Raw genomic sequence first — 24,568 nt, 5'->3', positions numbered from 1 at the left:
AACAGCAGAGCTTGAAAACTTTTTCAGGTCTTTTGCGTGGGCAGCTGTCACCCACACCGTTAACAAGTCCAAAGGAAACACCACTAGAGAAAGGGTTCGGCTGGAAAATGCCACAAGGCAAACTTGAAAAGCAAAGCAAAGATCACTCTCACAAATTATGAACATCTGCTGAGGAGGAAGTTCTCCTTTTCCTGATATTTAAGGACACTACTCTGGAAAAAAAAACAACACAAATGGCTAACATCTAAAACCAGAAATCTAGATTCCCCACCCGAAGCACAAAATGTGCTTCGTTAATGGCTTTTTTAAAAGGTTGAACAAAGGTTCTGAGATGCAGGATTGGCCTCTTAGTGAAATAAAGCGAGAGGGGAAATGGTCAGTGGGTGTCACAATTACTGGCCTGTACTCCCAGCTCTGCCGCTACCTCGCCCATGGAGCAAATCATTTAAAGGGCCACCAACAACTTGAATTCTACTCAATTATAACAAAAGAGAAGTTAAAAGTAATTTCAGGCCCTGCAGCTCTCCCTGTATCCCCCGGATGGTAATTTGTGGTTTCACAATCATCAACAGATGGCTGGTAAATGCAGCACCCCACAGAGTTCTGGGTCACTGCCAGGAGACCCCCTCACTTTAAGATGGGGATGTGGCCCATGGAGGCCTCAGCTCCCAGTATACCATACTCCCTCCTGGCTTGGTTTTCTGCTCAGACCAAGATAGGGCATTTTATGCGGGGCCCTGCAGCTGCTGAAGGCTGCATCTTTATAGTCCAGATGGAGCAGGTTGCAGCCATCCTCATTTTACTACATTTTGTAATTTTTTTGAAAGTCTGTCCAGCTCTCAGCATTCTGGCAGGTTGCTGGCCTGGCCTGCAATTGGGCAAAGTTTGGTTTTTGCTGATCTACCTCCTACTGGGAGCCACCAAAAGTCCTGCAGGAAGGAGACAATCCGCTTAATGCTGCTTTGGAGTGTAAATAAAATCCAGGCAGAGTGCTGAGCAGCAGTACCTCATCACACTCGCTCTGTTTCTAGACCCGACTTCCCACCGCACAGGCTGTGCCACTTCGTAAGAGTGAGTCATCCGTAGAGGAAGATGTGCTGGAACAGAGAGATCACTTCTTGTCTTCTCAAATGTAGTAGGATATGAATCAGAGAACAGTGGTGAAACAGGAACTGAGGGTGGCAAACATTTTGTTTCCAGGTCTCACCTGTCTCAACGAGTCAGCTAAACATGGGGGCACCTTTCAGTCTGCAAGGGCCACACTGGGTATTTCCAGCTCCTACACATTGCTGTAGAATTAACTTATTTGGACAACAGAGTATTCTTAAGCAACCCAAAGCACCTAAAGTATGCTCTGTGCTTAGCAGAGAGACTTGGTCCCTGCCCTAAGGAGCTTATGCTCTAAAATACGGGATGCAACCCAAAGAGTAAGGGTGACACACTCCAGAGGGGGAAACGATAAGGAGAGGGAAGGACTAAAGTAACACAGTCATATGGCAGTTCATTATAGACCAGTGTACCATTAAGGGTTGTGATAGCTATTTTTTAGCCAAGCACGAGAAGGACTACACATGAGTTATTGATCCTGGGCCCCACAGCAGGCCTGGAGCTTTCAGGAGGGATTTGAATGAAGAAATAGGCTGTGGCTTGGCAACAAGAGTCAGGAGGGAGTTGTGAGCATGGGGGCAATATGCAGGAAGGTGCATACGCTGAACACACCTAACTCTTTCCATCCCTGGATCTCAAAGCACTTTGTCATAATCAAGTAATATATGGAATGTCCCTCTGAGGTAGGCCAGTACCGACCTGACCTTACCCAGCAGAAAAGCTAGGTTCAGATACTTACCAGACATTCTGACACCAAGGCCCTTGTGCTAACCACTAAACATTACTTCCCCCTCTGAAATTCTACAAATTAGAGCATGTGCAAGTCATGGCACAAATCAGATGATTTTCAAGTTGATCACAAACTCCTGCAGTTAGGGTGATCTAATCAAGTCATATCCATGAAGATCTCCAAGTATTCTTAGAATCTTAGATTGGTTGCTAACAGGCCATTGCGAATGGGCTTAGCTAGGAATAATCAGAAGAAATTAACAGGGAAAATTTGGGTCAAATATCAAAAACTTCTTAACAGTGAGATCTCCTAGGCCACAGCAGAGTTTCCTACAAAATATTGTGGAAGTTCCACCATTTGGGACATGTAATTAGGGTTGCAGACTTCGGTTGGATGAATTCCTGGAGATTTCATCACATGACAAAGATTAATTCCTGGAGGGTTGGCAACCTTGCATGTAATATTAAACCAAAGCACTAGAAAATTAAATTGTAAGGAGCAATCCTGTACTGGCTGGTGAAGACAGCATAGATAACTTTAACCTCTAGGATATGCTAGTGATCATACAGCAGCTAACCTCTTGTGTCGCTTGGCCTTTTCCCTTTAGGGTTCTGTTTGAAGCGATTTACAGATTCTTCTTACCAGACTCCAAACTGTGGGTCCTTCAGGGGAAGGGCACTTAGAGGCTTTAAATTCTGGCCCTTTTCATGACATTACATACTTATTTGAACAGCCTGTGCTTAGACAGAAAGCAGAGAAGCTGGCCGTAGCTTCGAAGATCTCACTGTTTGGTGTGCCCAAGTACAGGTCTTTGCTGAAGATCAGATAGTCGTCTCTTCACAGCAGTCTTCAAAAGGAAGGGGGGGGGGAGGGAAAGAGCCTATTTAATGAAAAAAGTCTTTTTGTGAAGCAGCCTGAAAAGCATTTGTGATAAATATATAGCAGACAAGACATCTAGACCAAGGAGCTGACACAAGCAGAAGCATCAGGAACACCAACCTTTCAAAAGAAAGGTCATACTAACAATGTTCTGAAACTCCCGGGGCTTTGGCGCTAACTGGTCATCTGCAGAGAGCAGCAGCAGGAAAGAAAAACAACACAGTGGACTCATGTGAGGGACCTACTGCAATCTTGAGAGAGGAGAGAACTCCGCCAAGTCTTCAGTGCCCACAGACAGCTTACAATTGTCAAGGCACTCAGGGATGGGATGGGGGAGAGACTGATGAAATAAGAACTTGATGTCTGGGAGCTCCCACCAATGCCAGCCCACTTTTAAGCCTTTCATCACATCGTGGCAACTGGGTCACAAAGTTAGGCTCTCACTTTAGAAGGCAGGGTTTAAAGTTCTGCGGCAGGAAGCCACAGTGACAAGGGGCAGTTTGCAAAGAGAAGAGAAGGGCAGCAGAAGGCAAAAGTTATGGCGATCCAGAATGCAGCTCGCATTAAGTTCACCGGGGAAAGTAACGTAAGAGGTGAAGCAGAGGGAACAACTCACAGGGGTTACAGAACTGCCTAAGAAAGTCTGAGGAGAGGATGCCCTTGGATAATAAAGTCAAGGGATGTTTTCAAAAAGGATCAACTAGGAGTAACAGAATGAAATTAAGCAAAGGGAAATTTGTTTGTATCTCTTACCACGGAGAAGGCTTTGCACGGCCCTCATATGAGGCATATACAGTCCCACGGTTGCTCTCACCCATCCACCTCTGGAGGCAGCAGCACCTGCATTTTTGTTTCTGTTTTAAATCTCAAAATATTTTGGTACATCTGAAAACATTTCTTTAAGGCCATCTTCTAGTTTGAGCAGATTCTTCCCTCCAATTTGTGACCTCCGCTATCAGGAGGCAGGAATGAGAGAGGGGGTCCTCTAGAAGTCAGAGCTACCAAGAATCACCTGTCAAAGTGGCTGTCCCCTCCCACTGCTCTCAATGCACCTGCACTCAGTTAAGGTGACCGCTTTCAAAATGGTCACTACCTCCCACTATTTCCAGTGAGAATTTAAGCAGCCTGCGGCCTCAGTCCCACTGAGAACAATGGGAGATGGAAGTCATTAGGAAAGAGGGCAGGTGCACACGGAACTCTTTGTTCTAGATTCTGGAACATTATTTAGCAGCTCCCGCTGAAGAAACTCAGTTATGAAAAATAATGGGGAAAATTATTCTGAACTCTAAAAACGTCTTTAAATATAGCCTGTGCACAAGGGTTCGGTGAGTTTTAACAATAAGGGAAATGTGAAATACCTGTGTTATTCCGTTATTAAAGATCATTTGGGATAAAAAAAATACTCCAATCCAGGTGCAAACTTCTTAAGGGACCAGGTTTTTTTAATGAATTTTAAACCACAAAATAATTAACTGCTTGTAAATTCTCCAAAATAAATAAATTCTGTACTCAAGGAATAACTGCTGTAAATTTGGCGAGGACACATTGTATTCTTCATGCATAACAAAGCGATTGAATCTCTGCATTAAATGTAAAACTCAGCTCAGCCTCAACTCTGGACCCACAGGCATTGCTTCCACAATGAAGTTACTATGGGAAGGCAGTGAATTTGCATCCTTTTGCAAGACTTGCTGGCCAACACCTGTTCCTCTATTCTGGACCCTAATTAAGTAAACGCAGACATGCTAGGAAGCATGCTAGAGATCAAAGTGCCAGAGGCTACAACCAGGTGCTGCTTTTGTAGGGAGTTTTTCCTCCCTTACCCCAGACCCTCAAGAACCTTCCATTACAGTTACATGATCACCTGGTATAATAATGACAGGAAGGATTCCTCACATATTTACCCACAACTCCACACAGAACAGCTGGCCCAAGGAAGAAAAGAGAATTTCAGAGGTTTTTAACTAATATATGTTCAGCTTGTCCAGAATCCCTGTGGTAAACAGAGCCTGGAGATTTCAGACATCATCCTTCAAACTCAGCTTAAATCACAGGGGGGAAAGCTGCCTTTTGGTTTAAGCAGCAATTAAATAGCACTGGCTTGAGCACAGTGCAGACCGCGAGTGCACTGGCTTCCCCCATGCCAACCTATTGCATCCCCTGCTATTCCAGGGCAGCCTGAGCTCCCCTGCCACCAGCTCGGCTAGTGCCCCATGGGCGTAATACACCTAGCTATTCCAGCTCTGGGCCTCTCCAAAGCACAGCTTGCTAATGGTACCAAACTGATGTGTGTATCATATGCATAGGGGCGAGCTAGGGGAAACCCTCAAACTCAGAGAATGGAGTTAGCAGCACACTGGAGCATGAAACGCAACCTCACCACTGCTGGGATGCAGTTCCGGAGCTCCTAGCCGCTGTGGCACAGCCTGGCGCCACAGCAAACAACGTCCTTCTCTGGAATAGAAGTGCATCCTGCAGGTTACAAAGTTGGAGAGTGGGCATCAGCTAGACATGGAGGCAGGAGGCGGCAACATTCTCACCCTACCCAACAACACTTCCGGCCCTCGGTCTGATCTAGAAAGTGGCTCCCTCAATCTATAGGGCGACTAGCCAAGATGGACAACACATAACGCCCGTTTCAGGAACAATGTTCTTATGGGGGGAAGCCGCAGGGCGAGGAGTGGCTTGTGTGCACGACTGAAGCCCGAAGTGAGGCCAAGGATCCCAACACCATGAATCCGCATCCCACTGGGTGGCAAGACCAAAAGAGGGCAGGAAGGACACAAGGGGGGGCAGTTTGTACAGCTCTGTGCTGCTGATTGATTGGACTTACCATTATTTTCGCAGTGGCGGGGGCATGGGGCAGGTAAATGTACCACAAGTTCAGACCTTTTGGGCGGGGAGCAGCAGTCTACGTGGAAGAGAAGGGCCACATCAAGACGCGCACAAGCCCAAACTCAGTCAGGTCCATGGGGTGAAGATGGGGACGAATTTAGCCCAACGTGGCAAGGATGCTGCTTTGTTGTGGCGAAGGGCTGTGCTCAGCTGGAATCCTTCTAACCACCCACTTTTACACTTGTGATGAGTCCCCAGCCAGAGGCACAAGGCTGAGTGACGCAAACTCTGGAGAGCAGCGCTCTAGCAGAAGGGAGCCTGGGAATTCCCGGAGAGCTCTCTTTATTGGCTTAGAGAAGCTGGGCTCTATGACACAGCTCAGGACGGCCATGGCTGAAAGTTAATGAGTCACCAAATACAGGAACTACTCACGGTGATAAGATACGTGGTCCCAAAGCCCCTCCACAGATGCTCTCACATGCAAGCAGAGGTCAGATTCTTAATGAGACGCAGCCCTCTTCAGAGCATGCCTGGCCCCATTAACAGACACTCCAGGCTGGGTTCTCTGGAGGAGCGTATTCTAACCCGGTCATGCTTAGGTTACGACTACACCACAGCTGCAAGCTACAGAGATAGACAGACGCTAGCTCTGCTCCAGCCAGCGTAAGTACGTACCCAGGCATCGGGGCTGGCTTGTACTCTGGAGGCTAGCCAGAGCTGCTGCCAATGTTACACTGCTGTTTTTAGCCTGCTGGCTCAAGCAGAGTTACACGTCTGTCCACCCGAGCTGGAAAGCACGCTCCCAGTTACTGTGTAGAGATACCCTTACGCTCAGCGTTTCCATGCTGCTGTTTGCAATGGACATTTCCTTTGAGGAGGCAGGTGCCAGCATCACTGTGGGGGCTGCTCAGACCTGGGGGAGGAGAAAGGAGCATGATGAAGAGGCAGTTCCTCAAGTGACTTCTAAAGGGAGTTGCTTCCAGCCCCTCCTCAGTTAGGCAGAGGAACAGTGACAATACTGGTGGCACAGGGAGACACCATGCAGGTGGAATAGCCCCCTGGGTTACATCTAGTGCATTCACCAGCCAGACTAGCGTAGGATTATTCCCTATAGCACAGTGCCTAGTGCACCATCCAGCCTGTGGGCCTCCCACCACTTGCTTTGGGGGATTATTCCACAGTCTAGCAGATCTCTCACTCATGGTGGAACGTTTCCGGATGTTTGGCTTGAGTTGTCCATCGCTTAACGCCATCCCCATACCCCACCTGGACCACTCTATACAGCCCATCTCCTCCCTTGACCGTCCCAGCCTTGGCAAGGGGTTACCCTTCCCAGAATCTAGAGGTGCCAGCCTTGCTTACACAGGGCCAGCAGCAGCACCCTTTGCTGAAGTCGCTACCAGCCCCGTCCCTGCGGGAAGCTGCAAGAGATCACCTGCTCTCACAGGTTATCATCTGGCCGGGATGTCTGAAAGCTGGCTGCCTTTGCAAACAGCTATCAACCCTGCTTCGCCAGTACAAGAGCCCATGCTGCACTGGGTCCTGCCTTCCTAGTTACTAAGAAGTCATTTCCCCCCGGCCCCGCATATTCCTCAGGTGCTTGCTTAGAAAATACAAACTCCATCCCTGTAGTCTTTCGGAGATAGAGCACAGCTGAGCACTTGGGTGGGGGGTGTTGGTGTCTCTCTCTCTCTCCACCCCTACCAGAGGCTCAGTTCTCTGCAACCTTCTAATATCTCAGCCTCACCAGCCAGTGCCCACCATCTCCCTTCAGCTGCAAGAGCTCCAGCCCACACCACAGCTTGCACTGTTCCCAGCCCACAGCCTCACTAGGCTTCTGAAGTTAAACTCCACACATATGGCTGGCAGGCAGGCAGCAGCCATGCCCCAGGGCCCAGCAGTGCAGCTCATCAGGAAGGAAGGCAGAGGGAAAGGCATAAAGGGCTGGTGTTAAAGCCACTGCCCTATGGGAGCTGGTGGGGGAAGTGGGAAACAAATACAAACTTTTCTTCATTTCAAGAGACCCGTTGCTCTGAAATGCGTGGGCTGAACACGGTCCTGCTCCCACGTGCCCATTACGGCTTTTTAGAAATAAGAACCAAACCGGTAGCAGGTGGCAGCACCTATGCCCGCCCAGCATCAGGAGTGGAGCAAAGTGGACAAGGTGGAGTGACTCAGGCCAGAAAGGTGGGAATCTGGTCCCCACAGAGAACTCACCCTTCCTGGGGAACACGTAACAGCTGGCTGATCCCCACTGCTTCCTGTCCAAAGCAAAACCAACCCCCGCTCCACCGAAGGACTCCCTGGATGCACTGGAGTGTTTCAGGGTGTATGTGCCACTGCTGATCCAGCTACTTGCTACAGCCACGATGCCTTTAAGGCATCTAGAGAGACAACAAAAGCCTGTGGGTGATGCAGATGGCAAAGCACAAGCCTGCTGCCCAGCAGACACACAACAGCTATAGTTCAGTGGTTTGAGCATTGGCCTGCTAAACCCAGGGTTGTGAGTTCAATTCTTGAGGTGGCCATTTAGGGATCTGGGCCAAAAATTGGGGATTGGTCCTGCTTTGAGCAGTGGGCTGGACTAGATGACCTCCTGAGGTCCCTTCCAACCCTGATAGTCTAAGATTCTATAAACAGCCGACTGTGCAGGCTGCTGGAGCTAGCTCCTTCCCGTAACATGAGGACAGTGCTAATGAACCTATGACAACCTTGCACCTGAGGTGACTCGCTGCAGCACGAGATACTCGGCATCATGACAGCTCAGCACTAGGGAAGGTAAAACTGGCTCTCCCCAGCTGCATTTATACATTATTGAACTCTGTAAAGTTCAAACACAGTTTGTACGACAGATGCTTTAGAAAACCGCATAGTCACCCACCCATTGTCTTCCTTCTGAGACCTGTGGGAACTCGGGCACAATTTTACTACAACCGTGAATCTTATAAATGAGAAATCAAAGGGAACTGATGAACAATCTTATGGTGCAGCTGCATCTATTCACACAAGCTAATGGCGAGCATCTGAATGCTCAGCACCTCATCCTCATGTTCATGTCCAGCAAAGCTAGCCTGGAACTCCCCGCCTCAGGAAGTTGCCTGCTCATCATTGTGAAGTCCACCAAATAGGCCAGAAATCTCAAGAAAGCTGTCTGTCCCGTGGCATTCTAGCACTTCTGTTACCCATCCCAGACCAGCGTACAGGGCACTGTACTGGGAGAGTCGCAGGTTCTGAGTTCTAGTCTCCACTCTGGCGCTGACCTACTGTGTGTGACATGGGGCTAGTCACTGCACCTCTCTGTGCTGTGGTTTCTGCGTGTGGTGAGGAGGAGAATTCTCACTCACTTTTGAAATGTGCTGGGAGAGCTACAGATGAGCAGTGCTATAGAAAAGAGCTAACCCCGTCCCATTCGACACTATCATCATCCCACTTCAACCCAATCTGCTTACATGTCCCCAGTAAATAGTTCAGTCTGGATCCAACACTGGTGATGGTGGTAAGTCCATACTGTAACGAGTTACAGCAACAAACACATCTCATTTGTCACAGCAGCTCAAGTGACAGGAAAACATTTTGGTTGTGAATGAGACAAAAATAAAGGGGAAGAAGGAACAGCCACATGCCTGTGAGCCTGCAAACACACACTCTTCCCTGCCAGGCAAAATAGAAACACTGTGGAAAGAGAAATACATTGTCTGCTTATTGGAAAAGCTGAAATTCGGGGACTGATTTAGCTTCCTTAATATTTCCCAAGTGATGATTCAAAACACTGAAATGAGCCTCCCTACAGAACAGTGTGTGTTATCAGTGAAGGGAGAAAGACAACACTGCAACCTAGCTAGAGCTTTTGGGGCCAGATTCTGCTCTCAGGTACGCTGGTGTAAATCTGGGCTAATGCCAGTGAAGCCAGCATAGGTCTGGATTCATACCAGTGTCCTAGAGAGCAGGATCTGGCCCTAGGTGGCTGGCTTCCGACAGATCCTCTTACTCACACAATGACAACATTACCCTTCTTTTTAAGGAATGGCTTTGGGAAGGCAGTCACACAACCCCCTCCCTGCTTTTACGGAAAGATATTACAACTGCAAAATGACCAAGACACTAAAAAAAAGGACAGGGTCACTTCTCCGAGTGCTTTAACTTCAGGCATGAGCAGCAGCAAACACTAGTTTCACCTTGCAAGAGAAAAGCCAGAGCAGCTTATTTTTAAAAAAAGGCAACTGGGTCAGTAGCTGCCTGGAGTGGAACGAATGGACGGCCCGAATGGGTACGTCCAAAAATCCATCACTTCACGGGCCCCGCTCCTGCTGCGCAGGACAAATACATTCGGTTACAGTGCGATTTTTCAAGATCGCCAAAGTGGCTTATGAACACACAAGCCCCACTGCCTTTCACTAGCGAGCTTGGGAGCACAAGCCTTTATATCCAATCACAATTTTTTAGACCCTCCAGGGGCCCAGCTGATGAAGAGCAGCAAATTATAACAATAGTTCTTTGGACTTCAATAGCATCTTTCATTTAAGGATATCAAAGTGCTTTACAAACATCAATTAAGCCTCAAAACATCCTAGTATGCTGGGGAAGTACTCTTGCCCTCATTTTAAAGGTAAGGAAACTGAGGACAGAGTCAAAGGGACTTGCCTGATGGAAGTCACAGCATTTTAACATCAAAGTAGGGAATAGAACTCAGGCATCCTGACTCCCAGATCCATACCACCACTAGACAATCCTCTCCCCCCTTACCTGAGCACAGCATTGAACAATCAATAGATCCTTTCAAAAGTTCACTATAAACTTTGCAGCACACAGGTACACTAAGGAGCATTTACACTGGTCTTTATCATCTACAGTAATAGACTTGCCTCCTAAGCAATTCGACTTAGGTCTTGCACTTTCAATTCAATGGAATTTTGGTTGCAATTACCCCTGCTAAGTGGCCTGTTCCGGCTCCGGGATCTGCTGCGCTGTCTCTGAAGTCGCGACCTCCGGAGCAGTCGATAGTAGTAAGACGGTCTCCCAGAACTTTTCCTGCTGTTCACTGACATTTTTGTATCTATATTTCACACAGAGACACGCACGCTCACTCACTCCCCCCTCCCGCCAAAGCAGCAAACACTTCCAGCGTCTAATTAACAGGAGTCCGATTCTTTAGAGTAGAAGGGGGGAGAAAAAGAAAGGGAGCTCTTCAAGTTTGACATTTAAAATAAAAAAAAACCCCAAGCCCAGCACAGAGCACATGTCTGAGCAGAGGCAGAACTCGCAGCAGGCAAGATGCACTGTACGAACAATTCCAGCCCCCAGAAAGATAAGCCTGTTGGAGTTGGAATAGGAAGCCAGAGTTGGCCTGGGCTCTTGAAATATGAAGAAAAGGCTGGAAGAAATCCTGGACTGGATCGTCTTCACTGGACAGCAATATCTGCCTGAGCCACACTGGAAAAAGCAAAGCTTCCTGCTAGGGGATGGCTGCGCAGCCCAAGGTGCTAATCAAGCTTGTACCTGCCTCTGGCCACTACATCTTTCTGAGGGTGAAGCTTCAGCCAGCAGGATCTGTAACAGGAGGTTCCTAGGGCTTTGTGAAAGAGGAGATCGGGAAAGGGTGTAATGAGTTCCTTGCCATGGGACACATGTTTATCATCATGGAGTGAAAGCCCCAGAAAACAAAGTGAAACTTGAGAGGGGATCACTTTAATTAGAACTCAAGCGAACAGAGCTCTGGACTCTCCTGGAGGCCCTTTTCCTTTCAATATTCAAACTAAATTATAGCATGTCGCACGAGTTAAAGAAAAAGACCCAGTTACCATTCAGATTCTGGCAGCACATGAGATTCTGTGTCTGGCTCATAGAGCTCAAAAATTACATTTGAATGGGCAGAATTAACACTTTAAACCACAGCGAGAGAAAAAAATAAAGGTGTCGCGGAGTCCCCGGGCGATGCTCTGGAACTGCTCCCCACGAAGCCAGGCAGGACTCTGGGGAAGTCTCCTCTCTGGGAGCAGGCTGTCTGCAGGACACACAGCTCACACCTTCCTGGGTCTGACCTCGGAGCATTCAGCATCTTCTGCCCCTCCGTGCGCGTCCCACAGCCAATCCGCCCAGGCGGGGTCTTGGGGAAGCCAGAGGGTCCTGCCCCCCAACTTCACAGTCAGATGGGACTCTCAGCCAGCCAGTAAAACAGAAGGTTTATTAGACTACAGGAACATGGTCTAACACAGAGCTTGTAGGTGCAGAGAACAGGACCCCTCAGCTGGGTCCATTTTGGGGGGGCAGTGAACCAGACAACCACATCTGCACTTCACTCCTCGTCCCCAGCCAGCCCCTAACTGAAACTCTCTCCAGCCCCTCCTCCTCTGGGCTTTGTCCCTTTCCCGGGCCAGGAGGGCACCTGATTCCTTTGTTCTCCAACCCTTTAGCTCTCACCTTGCAGAGGCGAAGGGCCAGGCCATCAGTTGCCAGGAAACAGGGTGTCGGCCATTCTCTGTGTCCAGACCCCTGCACACACCTGCCCTCTAGGGCTCTGCAATGATCATACACCCTTATCCCACCACCTAGATACTTAAGAACTGCATAGGGGAAACTGAGGCACCCCCACAATATTCAGAGGAAACATTAAGAACAGTCCCGCTTCGTCACAAAAGGCCAACTGGATGGATTCCCAAGTCTCCAGTTTAAAAAGCTCAGCTAAGAGGTGCGTTATCCAGAACCCCTCATCCAGACACCCAGAGAAGCCCCTGCAGCTGCAGGCATGGAAATGTTCTGAGAGAAGAGTGGCAGGGAGGATTTAAGAAGGATGGAATTGCTGTAGGCCAAGGAATTAATACACTAGCCCTTTCTTCTATGGAAACCTGAATTTGCACTCCAAGCTAATGGAAAAGCCGGAAAATCTGACTGCAGGATGGGTTACTGGCTAGTGACATTTTCAGAGGGCCTGCCGGTGCTGTGGCTGGCTTTGCTAACTTTACCAGTCTCTTGCAAGAAATGTACCTATTGGCAATATCAGTGAGGAGATCAGGGAGAGAAAAGGTAGAGGAACAAAGCCACCCTGGCCATGACTTGGCCATCTCTGGGAAAGCGTGGAAGCTTGTCTTACCTGTGCCATGCCTGTTCTGGTGATAGGCAGAGGCTGCCACTCTGCAGGGCTCTTGATTCACCACCTTTCGCTAGCACTACATTCACTTAAAGAAAACAAAAATCTTTAATTCCACCCCAGATGGTCTCAGCCACCACCACCTGCCCACCTACTTCCAACATTTGCAAAATTTCCCTGATTAAGCTGGGCATGAGAAACATTAGGATTTTACATAGGTTATATCCATCTTATCTAAATACTGAGCAGCGAAGGCATATTTTACGTCTCTGTTTAGAAAGGCCCTTCAGTCCAGTCCATGACAAACAGCACGTCTTAGTCTTTGCTGAAGTCCAGGCCTGGTTTTGAGGCCATGCCTAAGGAATTCTACACTAACTTTTAGATGGTGCTGAAATGAACCAATCAACCTGGCAATGACAAGTTTAGGTCAAGTAGGCAAAGTCACAGCTGGACAACAGATGACTCTAATCTCTCCCCCCTCTGCAAGATGCAACAACAGAGCAACATTCCATTGCCTGGCTTCCACCCAGCTGCACCAATCACTGACCAAATTCACACAGCAGATCAGGAGAAAAAGAAAAAGGCCACAGTTGCTTTACTTCTACCCAACTCCTGCTACCCAGGAGTGAAACGGTTTGTTTTCACCCATCTGAATGGCAAACAAACTACTAAAACATTTTCCACAAGAACTTCGACTCCTCTTGGACTGGTTTGTGTTTTCAATTCAAAGGAGAGAGAGGCAAATATTTAAATTAGCAATGGGGAAATCTCAAACTATTTGGAGGCTCAGTTTGGAGATTTGGTTCAGAGCAGCAGCTGAATGTTCAGGTCTCTATATGGTGAGCAGGAAGTTTCAGAAGAGACCCTCCTCCAGCAGGATTAATGGGACCTAGGTTTTGGTCAAGCTAAAAATGCCACAACAGCCTTTCCCATATCTCATTTATGTCTCTGGCATCCCCCAAAATCAGAAGGCATAGATGGAAAATGAACATTTAAAGTGAGAAATTATTTTAAAAAGTTTACCCAAATTCAGAGGGTCCAAAAGGGTAAGGTTCAGCAACTTTGTTCTTGTTTAACCAGAACCAGCTGACACATCTTTGATCCACCTGGGATGGAGTGAAGGAGAGATACTTGGTGATCTTGCTAAACTCTGAACAGGTGGAAGTGATCAGGTGGTGTGTGGTGATGGTTCTGCATCCATTCATGTGCACTTAAGCATCTGTTCTGTATTTAGTTTTTTCCTATTTCCCCCTCCAGTACCTAAGATGTTCATGCAGGTGACCATAAAACAGGAAGAGTTAATGAGGGGCTATAAACTATCCTGACAAGAGAAGGGAGTCTTATAATAAGAACATAAATAGCCTGGGAGTTTTATTAAAGTTTAGCCAGCCTGCCTCTCGGTCTGTCTCACTCACTTCAATAAAGGTTTTGAAGGCATTAAGTACAGATGGCAACAGAGCAGCCGGTAACAAAATGAATGACCCAGCTGGGAGGTAAGAGACTGGTTTGGACATTTCCAATTATTCCAGAGCTATTTCTTTTTTCCCTTTTGAAAGCCATGTCCTGACACAAGTGCTCATTTGTGTGAAAGACTCTAGTGCTTGCAAAAGCAGCCAGATTAACAGCCCTGGAGAAAAAAAATCTTTTACTTATCTCCAAAATAACATAGGCAGTGGGAATGCAAGCTTTCTGCCCAGATCTCTGCCAGGGTGCCACAACCAGATCTGAAGGGACCACCTTCAAGAGAGACAAGCTCAAGCTCCTAATGGGGGGGGCGGGTGTCAACTGGGGCCAAATGTGGTGCGGATATTTGTGATATGGACACCTGTTCACTGGGCTGAGATCCAACTCACGGCATGGAGACCACTGAACTGTCATCAAATGGTAGCATCCTATCAATCACATACAACAGTGGGCTAGGTTTACACTGATGAAATTTAGAGCAGAATTTGGCCACCCGTATTTGCCTAGGCCTCAGCAGTGTATGAGATTTTCCATCAGACCTGTCGTATTTTCTGTACAGCTTTATAAGTCAGGATTTATTTCACTGCTTTGCAAAACAAAAAAAAACAAAAACAAACAAACAAACAAAAAAAACTTACAGGGTCTGCAGAAATGTTGGGTCGGCACCAAAAAGTCAGTTCTGTGATGGAAGCAGAGAAGCACCAAGATTGGTTTGTTTGCTTTGAGAGCAAGAGCAGCGTGCAGTTGCCTGAGGGTTCTACCAGTTCAGAGAGACTTATGTCCATGGCAGCTGGCAGACACCGATCTCCAGTGGCTGTAGTTCTCTTTTATCATTCGCCTACTCGTTTATGCCTGGAAAATAATCACTGTTCTCCAGAATCTATTCTCTGGAGACCGCTTCAGCAGTTAGCCTTCTTCCTTTCCCACAGGGCTTCAGGGGAGAGCCATCATCTTTCTCATCTGGTTCTCTATGGTAAGGCCCTCTCCACCTTTATTCTTCATGCCTCGCCACTGTGCCTCAACCATGGTTGGAGGGATCCTTATAGGCAAGGATATGAGAGTACTTCAGATTCCATGCCCAGTCAGTTCTTAGACTACCTACAGAGAGGAAATTAGTACTAACTGTGGTGAACTTCATTTTTTATGTTGACACCTGTCCACCAAGAACTGAACTGAGACCCACAAATTTTTTCTTGGACTACTGTCCATAGTTGCGAGATCGAGATAAGTTTCAGTGATGTTACAATCTGCGTGGAACCAATGATCTACAGGTCAAGGATCATTAAAACATAGATACACTGCCTACCTCCACCTCAGCCTCTTGTGCTATTACATGGCCACAGTAGCATTAATCATTGTGCTTTCAGGGACAAAATAAAAATTGGGGGTGAGGGAAGCAATTAGGAGGAGCCCCCCACCCAGTGTCCCTGCCCCCCAGTCCCCCCACCCAAGGCAGGTGGAGGATCCGTGCCGCAGTTCTCCACAGCTGCCCGCCCAGCTCTTACCATCAGAGCCCTGCACGGACACATTTGTATCCGCATCCGTGCTGCTATCCACAGAAATGGTACACGGATACAAAGCGAATACCCGCACATTTGCAAGGCTCTTCTTATCCTGCTCCGCCTCACCATTGTGCACAAAGACTTCTGAGTCCCTTTCTCAGAGACCAAGATAGGGCCAGCTAGCTGCCACTCCTTTAGGGCTGATTCCCACAGCCTCCTGATAGGGTGGTCTTTTCTTTCCTCTTCCCACTGCCCCAGTTCCATAGGCTTTTTCCCCCCCACAAAAGGATGGGGAAGGCCAGACATCAGGAAGCCCATGATTCTTTGGCAGAACTATCATGTTCGGGGGAAGGGGGGGTCGAAGGCCCTCCAACGGTCACCTCTTTGTAGTCTTTTCCTTATCAGAGTTTCTGAGTGAGAAAAGAACCCAGGGGGTTACATATAAAAAAGGTCAAAGCAACTGGTTTTCCAGTAAAAAGAAAAAGAGTACTAGTGGCACCTTAGAGACTAACCAATTTATTTGAGCATAAGCTTTCGTGAGCTACAGCTCACTTCATCGGATGCAAGTGAGCTGTAGCTCACGAAAGCTCATGCTCAAATAAATTGGTTAGTCTCTAAGGTGCCACTAGTACTCTTTTTCTTTTTGGTTTCTACTGTTACACAACTTTTAGGCACAAACTACTTTTGACTAAGCACCCAGAAGAAGTTTCCACTCAGTCTGGATTCTCTAATCAGAAAAAGGCTGGAGACAAATTTGAGGCACCAAGCTTCTTCATTTCACCATGAAGTAGCCGATATCCTTCAAAAGGCCACTAAGAACGTTGGTGACCTACTAAGACTAAGGGTGAGCAATATAGCTGGGTTGACCTGAGTTTTAAGTTTTAAGTACATTCAGTAGAGAGAAGAAAGCAGGCAACTCCTAATGAAAACACTAGTAATGTATAGGTTATCTTGCCAGACAGGGACTTGGGATATTTAACTCAACTAATTGATCTTTAACTACTCATGGTAAATAGGCCCAATGGCCTGTGATGGGATGTTAGATTGGGTGGGATCTGAGTTACTACAGAGAATTCTTTCCTGGGTGTCTGGCTGGTGAGTCTTGCCCACATGCTCAGGGTTCAGCTGATCGCCATATTTGGGGTCGGGAAGGAATTTTCCTCCAGGGCAGATTGGAAGAGGCCCTGGGGGGTTTTTGCCTTCCTCTGCAGCGTGGGGCACAGGTCACTTGCTGGAGGAGTCTCTGCATCTTGAAGTCTTTAAACCACGATTTGAGGACTTCAAAAGCTCAGACATAGGTGAGAGGTTTATTGCAGGAGTGGGTGGGTGAGATACTGTGGCCTGCATTGTGCAGGAGGTCAGACTAGATGATCATAAGGGTCCCTTCTGACCTTAATGTCTATGAGTCTGAACAAGCTGAAAATAGATCCTGAAGTGGAGAGGTTCACTGTAACTTTATTCAACTGCTTTGTTTGGAGGCAGAATATGATCCTGATTTCAGAGTGGATGAAAATGAGTCATAACAAATTTACACGTCCAGTTATTCAAAATGAGATAAAGGCTCTTAAAGCTGCGAGAAAGATATCTGAGAACATTTCTGGAAAGTGGTCTGCAATTTTGATAGATGAAACAAACACACTTCTCCAACAAGGAGAAAATGGTGTTATGCCTGCAGTATGTGGATGACGACATGAATATTCATTGGATAGTATAACATAGCCTGTACCTCAGCAGGGGCTACCAACTCACTAATTAAAGATGCATTGTGTCTAAATTTGAGCATCAGCAATTGTCATGGAGAATATTATGATGGCACCACTAACTTGACAGACTTAATTTCAGGTGTAGCAACCAGGCTAACAACAGAAACTATGAGCTAGATATACTCACTGCTCTGGGCACGCTTTGAATTTGGTGTGCTAGGCCGTTCTTAAAAATGCTGTCCTTAGAGAAGCTCTTGAAACTGGTTGATTTAATTTTGTCATTTGGTAAAACAAACAAAGGGCTATATTTCAGGACATAAAACATGAAGTGGTCAGTACAGCACCAGGCATCTATGTCCTCTGTCCAGCAAGATGGTCTTTCTATCCAGAAGCATTGGCTTCAATTTCTGAGACTCCCTTGCACCACATGCAACTTGGGAGACACCAAAGGATGCAACCAAAGATCCTGAAATGAGAGCTCTCATTGGTGGAATAACAGCTCAAATAGAAGAGTTGAACTAGCTCTTTTGTACTGAACTAGGTTGAAAGTCCTAAACATGGTAGATAATCTATCCAAAACTCTGCAAGGCTCAGGCATTTCAACCACAGAAGGCCAATTTTGTATGAAAATGACAACGTACTTCAGTCCATTTGATCAGATGAAAGCTACAATTTACTCTGGGAGCAAATCTGCCAGAAAAATTCAATGCTGGATATAGTCAGAATGTCTGGGCTTCCAGGGAAGAAAGAAATTCCCAAGAAAATGCACATAGGGAAATAGAACCCAGCTACTCAAATTCAGCAAAGGAATATTATAAATACCTCTCCTTTGATGTCACTGGTTTTTACAATGTCCAGTATTCAACAAAGATCTAAACCGAAAGACTACAACATTATTCAAAATCTTGAAACTCCCATAACAACTCTAAGCATAACACAGATGCAAGTTCAAGATGTGTTTCAGGTGTACGGTATCGATTTCAGCCATGATTATTCAGTTTCATCTGTTGCAAGCCAACTGTCAGCACCTGTTGTGCTGTTCTGTACTTTGACACTCATTATATGGGTTTTATCATTAATTATTTATTATTGTTAGCGTGGTAGCACCTAAAGGCCCTGAACAAGATCAAGGTCACGCTATGCTGTGTACATGCAGACAGACAGTCCCTGCCCTGAAGAGCTTACAATCTATCTAAACCAGACAGGTCCATGGTGGGAGTCAGGAATTATCATCCCCATTTTACAGGTGAAATATTCAGGAACAAAGTGACTTGACCAAGGTCACACCAGGATCCCAGATCTTCTGAGTCCTAGTCTAGAGCCTTCTTCTCCAGACAATCCTTTCATAATGGAAAAAAAAAATCATTATGATGCCAAGCACTTGCAGACTGCCTTCCATCCAACGACCCCAAAGGGCTTTTTTAACATTAATTAAGCTTCATAACATCTTTCCCATTCTCCAGACAGGTTATAACCCCAATATTTTTAAACTCAGGTGCCTAAATTTAGGCACCTACATCCATCTAAGTAATAGTGGCCTGATTTTCAGAAACGTTGATCACCCACAACCCCCCTACCCCCCCCCCAACTCCAAACATTTGAAAGACGTGGCTAAGTGAGTTGTCAATGTTCCACAAAAAAAGGAAGCGGCAAGACTGCAGGTGGAACCCAGGAGTCCTGATGCCCAAGCTGCCTGATCTCACCAGCTGACAATTTGCCCCTCCATCAGAAAGTTAATTTTGTAAATGTGACCTTTTGTTTCTGTATTTCACAGACTTCCTTCCCAAGCAAGAAGATCAATCAATGTGACATACCAGCTCCATTAAAGTGGATGCGACAGGTAAACAGAAGAGTTGACAAACGTTATTCACTGCATGGTAAACACCACCACAATGATCCACAGAGGAAGTGTCACTCAGTAACCAGACAGGTTACAGTAACACTGAGGAGAGTCAGCGTGTCTGAGAACCCAACCAGAGATATTTCCTTGGCAACCTAATAAACTCTGTGCCTGCCAAAGAATTGGAGAGCAACAGACGCTGACCTCAAAACAGGGACATATTTCCTGACGATTTCCCAACAAAACAATAGAGCTAAAGTCCCAAACAGGTTTGTTCAACTTCTGACTCCAGCCAGGAGAGATGTGGATTAAATGATAAAATTGAAATCTAGAGTAATTTAACTATGCATTTCTAACACCATATGAAGCTGGACTCAGATAACGTGGTTTGTATCCTGACCATTACTGACAGGAATAAAATGTCTATCTTAAGATGTGTGTGTTTGAGTCCAATCGACCTTCATGAAGCTGGAAACATGTGCAATGTCTTATTGTAGAACTTCGTTCAAGAAGTTTTTATTTCTCATGTAGAGCTCTTGTCAGAAGCAAAGAACAATAAACCTCCGGTCTGAAGCAAACTACCATAGAAAATATCCTATTGCAGAGAAAACATTGAATAATTTTTTTTTGCAATATTACAAAAAGTGGAAAGTCTGCAAATTTGCTGTGTGCACAATTTCCTGGCCCTTTTGGTTTTCACAAGTGGCTGCTCTAGGGCTTTATTTAAGTCTGATCATTCTCTACCAAGAAGTTATTACTAAAATAAAACAATGATCCTTTGAACGGCTAATGGGGAACCTATAGCTCTGGGCTTCCAGGTATCTGCCGTTTCCTTCTCCATGACAAAATTAAAGCAGGAACCCGTTGTGACCTCTGCAATTAGAGCCAAGAGGTTTGCAGTGCACTCAATTCACTGACACTCTTTTACTCATTCCCGCAGCCCAGCTAAGCTAACATTGCTATTGACTGGGGTGACTAGCTAACATAGTAAAACAGACTGTCTCTAAGCAGAAGGATCCAGGCATAAAGAATTCTTTCTAATACATGACACCAACCCTACTTTTCACTCAGCGCAAAAGAAACTATAAAACACACCAAATATATTGCTTGCTACCGATGCAAAAAAGACGGATACTCCAGAGACTCTGAACAAGAGACTGAAGAAAGTTGCCAGGGGTATTCAGAGACAACTTACTTCCTCATTCTTGCAATGGTGCTGCTCAGAAATAGGTTATTTAGAACTATGGGAAGAAACAGGACAACAAAGAAACTTTCCCAGCCTTTTTGAGAATATCAACCCAGATGTCCTCCATATGGGGCCTAGAATCGATCAACATTTTTCCACTGAAATTTCTTTTGATGGAAAAATCCTTTGTAACCAAAACAAAAATATTCACCAAAGCAATTTTGGTTTAATCAAACATTTTTGTTTTGCGATTAAAAATTTTGTTTTAATTTTAGTGAAAAAACCATCAAATAAGCCAGACTTTCTTGCTTTCTCACCCACCACTTTTCCACTGGGGGAGAAAAGGGGGGGGGGGGAACGGTTGGGGGAGAAAGTGCTTTTGTTCCCACCAAAACAAGTGCTCAAAATTCTGAAAATTTTCATTTATAACATTTTTTTTTAAAATGTCTCAGAAACTGCCAAACAAAATGAAAAATCATAATTGCATGTGAAATTTTTCACAAGATATAGTCACTCTTTTCTGAGCAGCTCTCAAAAGCACCACCAGAGGCCTGGCTCTGCACAGGCAAGTGGGCCCTCTAACTTCACAGGTCTCCTCCTCCTCCTCCTCCTGGGTGCGTTCTGGGGACATCCAGGTGGAACACGGTTGCGGTGCTGCTCAGACGCCCAGTGAGCCCTAAGGTGGAACGATGTGATGCTGTAGCATAAGTATGCGCGAGGGGTGGCCTAGTGGAAAAATGAGTCAGTGAAAGTTTCTCAATGGCCAGGACAAAACCTGAAGTTAACAAGAGGAAAAAAGCTCAAAAGGTTTGGTCAGCTGGATACACACCAGTGCTTCCCTCCAGAGACCTCTGAGCCCAAGTGCTGTGAAACATGCACAATGAAACTCCGAAGCAGCTGAAAGGCACCGAGTTCCAGATTTCACTAGAAGCCCACCATCAAACAAGGTTCAGCACAAAAGTTCGTACATTTCATGTCGGGGTTGGGTCAGCTATTGTATCTGAATAGATTCCTTTATGCCTGCACGATGCATCGTCACTTATTTCATCATGCTACTCCCAATGACAAGCAATGGAACAAGACTCCTGAGCACAGGGGTGCTTAGGCTCAAACCAGACCAAAACAGCAGTGAGACTGAGCTGGCAGGACTGCCCTTTTTTCGAAGGAATAACAAACATTCAGAAGTGAGAGAAAGAGGATGTGTGAGGAACTCCCGTTCTGGTAGATCAAAAAAAAAAAACAACACCACTCTTCTCCTATTAAATGCCAACAATGCTAGTTATTAGCGTTAGTGCCAGTGACACATCAACATGCCAACCCCTGCCAGTGCTGTTCAGACAAGAATTCGACTCTTCCTTCTGAACTTTGTGATCTGCTAACTCCTAGTACAACAGTCATGCCCCATCCAGGTGAGGAATCTAATTATCAGAACTGTTTTCTCCGCACTAACCTTGATGTGGAAAATCATGTAATAAATAATAATGAAAAACAGTCCCTTAAAAATAGTCTTTTTACTTTGTATCTCAGTGCTAACCTTGCTATCAGGTTGCTGCAGGGAATGAGCAATTTGTTAAAATTCTGCATTACAGACACTAGATGACAAATGTATTCATTGTTATTAGCAGAAAACTCTCAGCTAGTTCCGAGTGCTCCCATAGTGGTTTCCCCACGCGGTGTGATGAAATATCAGGAAAAACGATCAACCTTTCTGCAAGTTGCTGCAGGGCACTGCTATCCTTGTCTGCTTGGAAATCCGCTCTGTTTAAATGCTAAGGGTTTCTAAAAAAAAAAAAAGTTCACAGGTGTTCTGGGGAAGTTTAAGGATTTGCTCCCTGCATAAATAACCTCTATTAATCCAGGGAAGCTAGTGGTGTTGGAATACAAGTCTCCACTTTCACACCCATCTCCTGATTGTGTAGACGTTTCCCCAAGTACAGCGAAAGGGCACACAGCAACATGAATCAGCTTCTCCTGCGTGTTTAATCTCACGTTAACATCACCATGGATGCCAGTTTCAAAGTGAAATGAAAGATTAAATTGTTTACATATACTGTGTAAAATTTACTTACTGATTAATTAATAGATTAGACACATCCAATTCATGTGTAAATGCCTGATAATGATCTCACATTTATGTAACAAATCATTGGCTTATGTACACAATACAAACTTAATTTTTCATGTGATAAATGGCTTTTTCCCCTTCCCTGACACATAATTTACAAGCTACCCTGCAGACAGAGTCGGTTGTATTCAGGGCCAGGTTTTATTTGTTTCTAGGCATCACATTACACTTCTGGGAATCTTTTTTTGCAAACAAACTCTTAAATCTTTTAACCCTACCAACACTCCGGCAGTCTGATGAGACCAAGTCTCTTGGAAAACAGATATTTGTAAAGGGGCACCCCATTAATAAGATTAGACCTGAAATGTAAGCATGATTTTAAAAAGTTTTATGAAACCAAATGGAAACATTTTCATCAGTTTTTAAATTTCAATGAAACTTGTTTTGTTTGTTTTGATTTAAAGCCTTCCCAGATAGTGTGGACGATGGAAACACAACAGCGCAGTGCTAGTGCGGAAGTGGAAAGGGAAAGCAATCAATCTTGTTTCACCATCCTAGTGCAGTGAAATGCAAAAATTGAACAGCTAGCCTCAATCTGTAGAGAATAACGAACAGTTAATCCGTAACACAGAGGTGAAACATTATAATGTATATTAATTTTAATTTAACAGCAACAATTTACATCTCACCTCCCCCAGACTAAGGGTTCTTCTGGTCCAGCACATGATCGCAACACTAGGGCTACCAGAACAAACTCTCACAGACTGGGGCACCACTGAGGAGACTTGGACAGAATGAATTAATTTCCCCCAATATAGTCATAAAAGTCATTAATAGAAAAAACCTAGCAGGTCATCAAGTTGCTCTTGCCAGGTGTCAGTGCAGTGCTTTGCCCAGCTGGTAGCAGACTGTCAGCTGAAATCCAGACAGCGCTTTTTTTTCTTTTTTTTTTTTATTTAATCTAGGTGCCTATACAAGCCTCCCCCTACAGCAGCAAGGGAACACCTATCACATGTCCACTGCACTGATTTTCTCAATAGCTCCTTAAAAGTTAGAGATGGAGAAGAGCTACCCCACCAACTCTTCCACTGTGTTCTGTAGTGCTACATCCAGTCCCATTTTCATCCACCCAAAGCAATTTCCCCTACACCCCTTCCCTTGGGATGACTACTCCCAAGTGCAGCAGGCCTCACTGGCTCCCAGTATTCAGCAGTTTCCTTTGCTCAGTAGTGTCCCATTATTTCTCCCTCTGGCCACCTCCTTCCTTCAACCGCCTGCCAACAGCCACCTGATGACAGCTTGACAAACTAGTCTCGCTTTTCCCAGTGCCCGAGTGTGACCGCTCTCATTGGTGATCTGCCTTGCATGGTTTGTACCATTCATTAGTTGAAATGATACACTAATCTGAAAGGGCTGGGATTTAATGTTGGTGAATATTTTGGTCTATTACAAGGCCAGTACAGTCACTCCTTCAGCAAAGTGCTGTCCATTCAAAATGATTTAAAATGGGAGCTTTTGCAATTATTCTTGATGAACTAAAAACAGTGCGATAGGCAGACTCAGCAAGGCTCACAAGCCTTTAGACTCTAATGATTACAAGCTGGCTCCAAAGGGTCACTGCCTGACCTTGATGCACTGCTTATGGCCAAGTGCAATTTGAACAGGGAGTGGAGCACGCAGAGGGAAGCATTAGAGCTGAGGGGAAGGAACAACAAACAGGAAATAGGCAAGTAGCATTGACCAGGTCACAAGATTGGCTGGGTGACGCTAGTGAGGATCCAACCATCTTTTTGCTTGTGGGAAGCAGATGTCTCAGGGGACGGGCAGAGAGATATAAAGCCTCCCGCTGCTAGGTCACTAATTCTACCAAGCCAGGTCTGTACCTATAGAACATAGGGACTTCCCTACTGGATCAGACCAATGATCTATGTCAAGATCCTGTCTCCAAGAGAGGATGCTACCCACAAAGAGCCACACAGCCCCTAGGGGGACAGTTATGGGATAACTGGCTTCTCCCTGACACCAAGCTGTAAGTAGCTGGGGCCAGTGGTCTGATGCCTGTTTGATGGCCTGGGGACACTGCCATGTGGACAGCTGTCAACTTCATACAACCCATCACCCTGTCTACAGAACAGATGCACAACAGGCAACAGTGCGGGCATCATGCCATCAC

At 45.9% G+C, this 24,568-nt stretch overlaps 1 protein-coding gene across 2 annotated transcripts in view; it reads right to left on the bottom strand.

The window, feature by feature from the left end:
- DAB2IP (DAB2 interacting protein) overlaps positions 1–24,568 on the bottom strand; it is a 323,093-nt gene that overhangs the window by 246,281 nt on the left and 52,244 nt on the right. The window contains exon 1 of one of the 2 annotated variants that reach the window (XM_074973722.1): positions 10,476–10,523. The exons of the other annotated variant lie outside the window; for it this stretch is intronic. The gene's annotated coding sequence lies outside the window, so the exon portion shown is untranslated. Of the gene's footprint in view, positions 1–10,475; positions 10,524–24,568 lie in introns of those variants that run through there. 2 annotated transcript variants of the gene reach the window in all.

The sequence above is a fragment of the Natator depressus genome, chromosome 16 (assembly GCF_965152275.1).
Source record: "Natator depressus isolate rNatDep1 chromosome 16, rNatDep2.hap1, whole genome shotgun sequence".
Classification (NCBI taxonomy): Eukaryota; Metazoa; Chordata; order Testudines; family Cheloniidae; genus Natator; species Natator depressus.
Note: the sequence above shows the minus strand (reverse complement) of the source record. Positions and strands in the feature narration are given on the sequence as shown.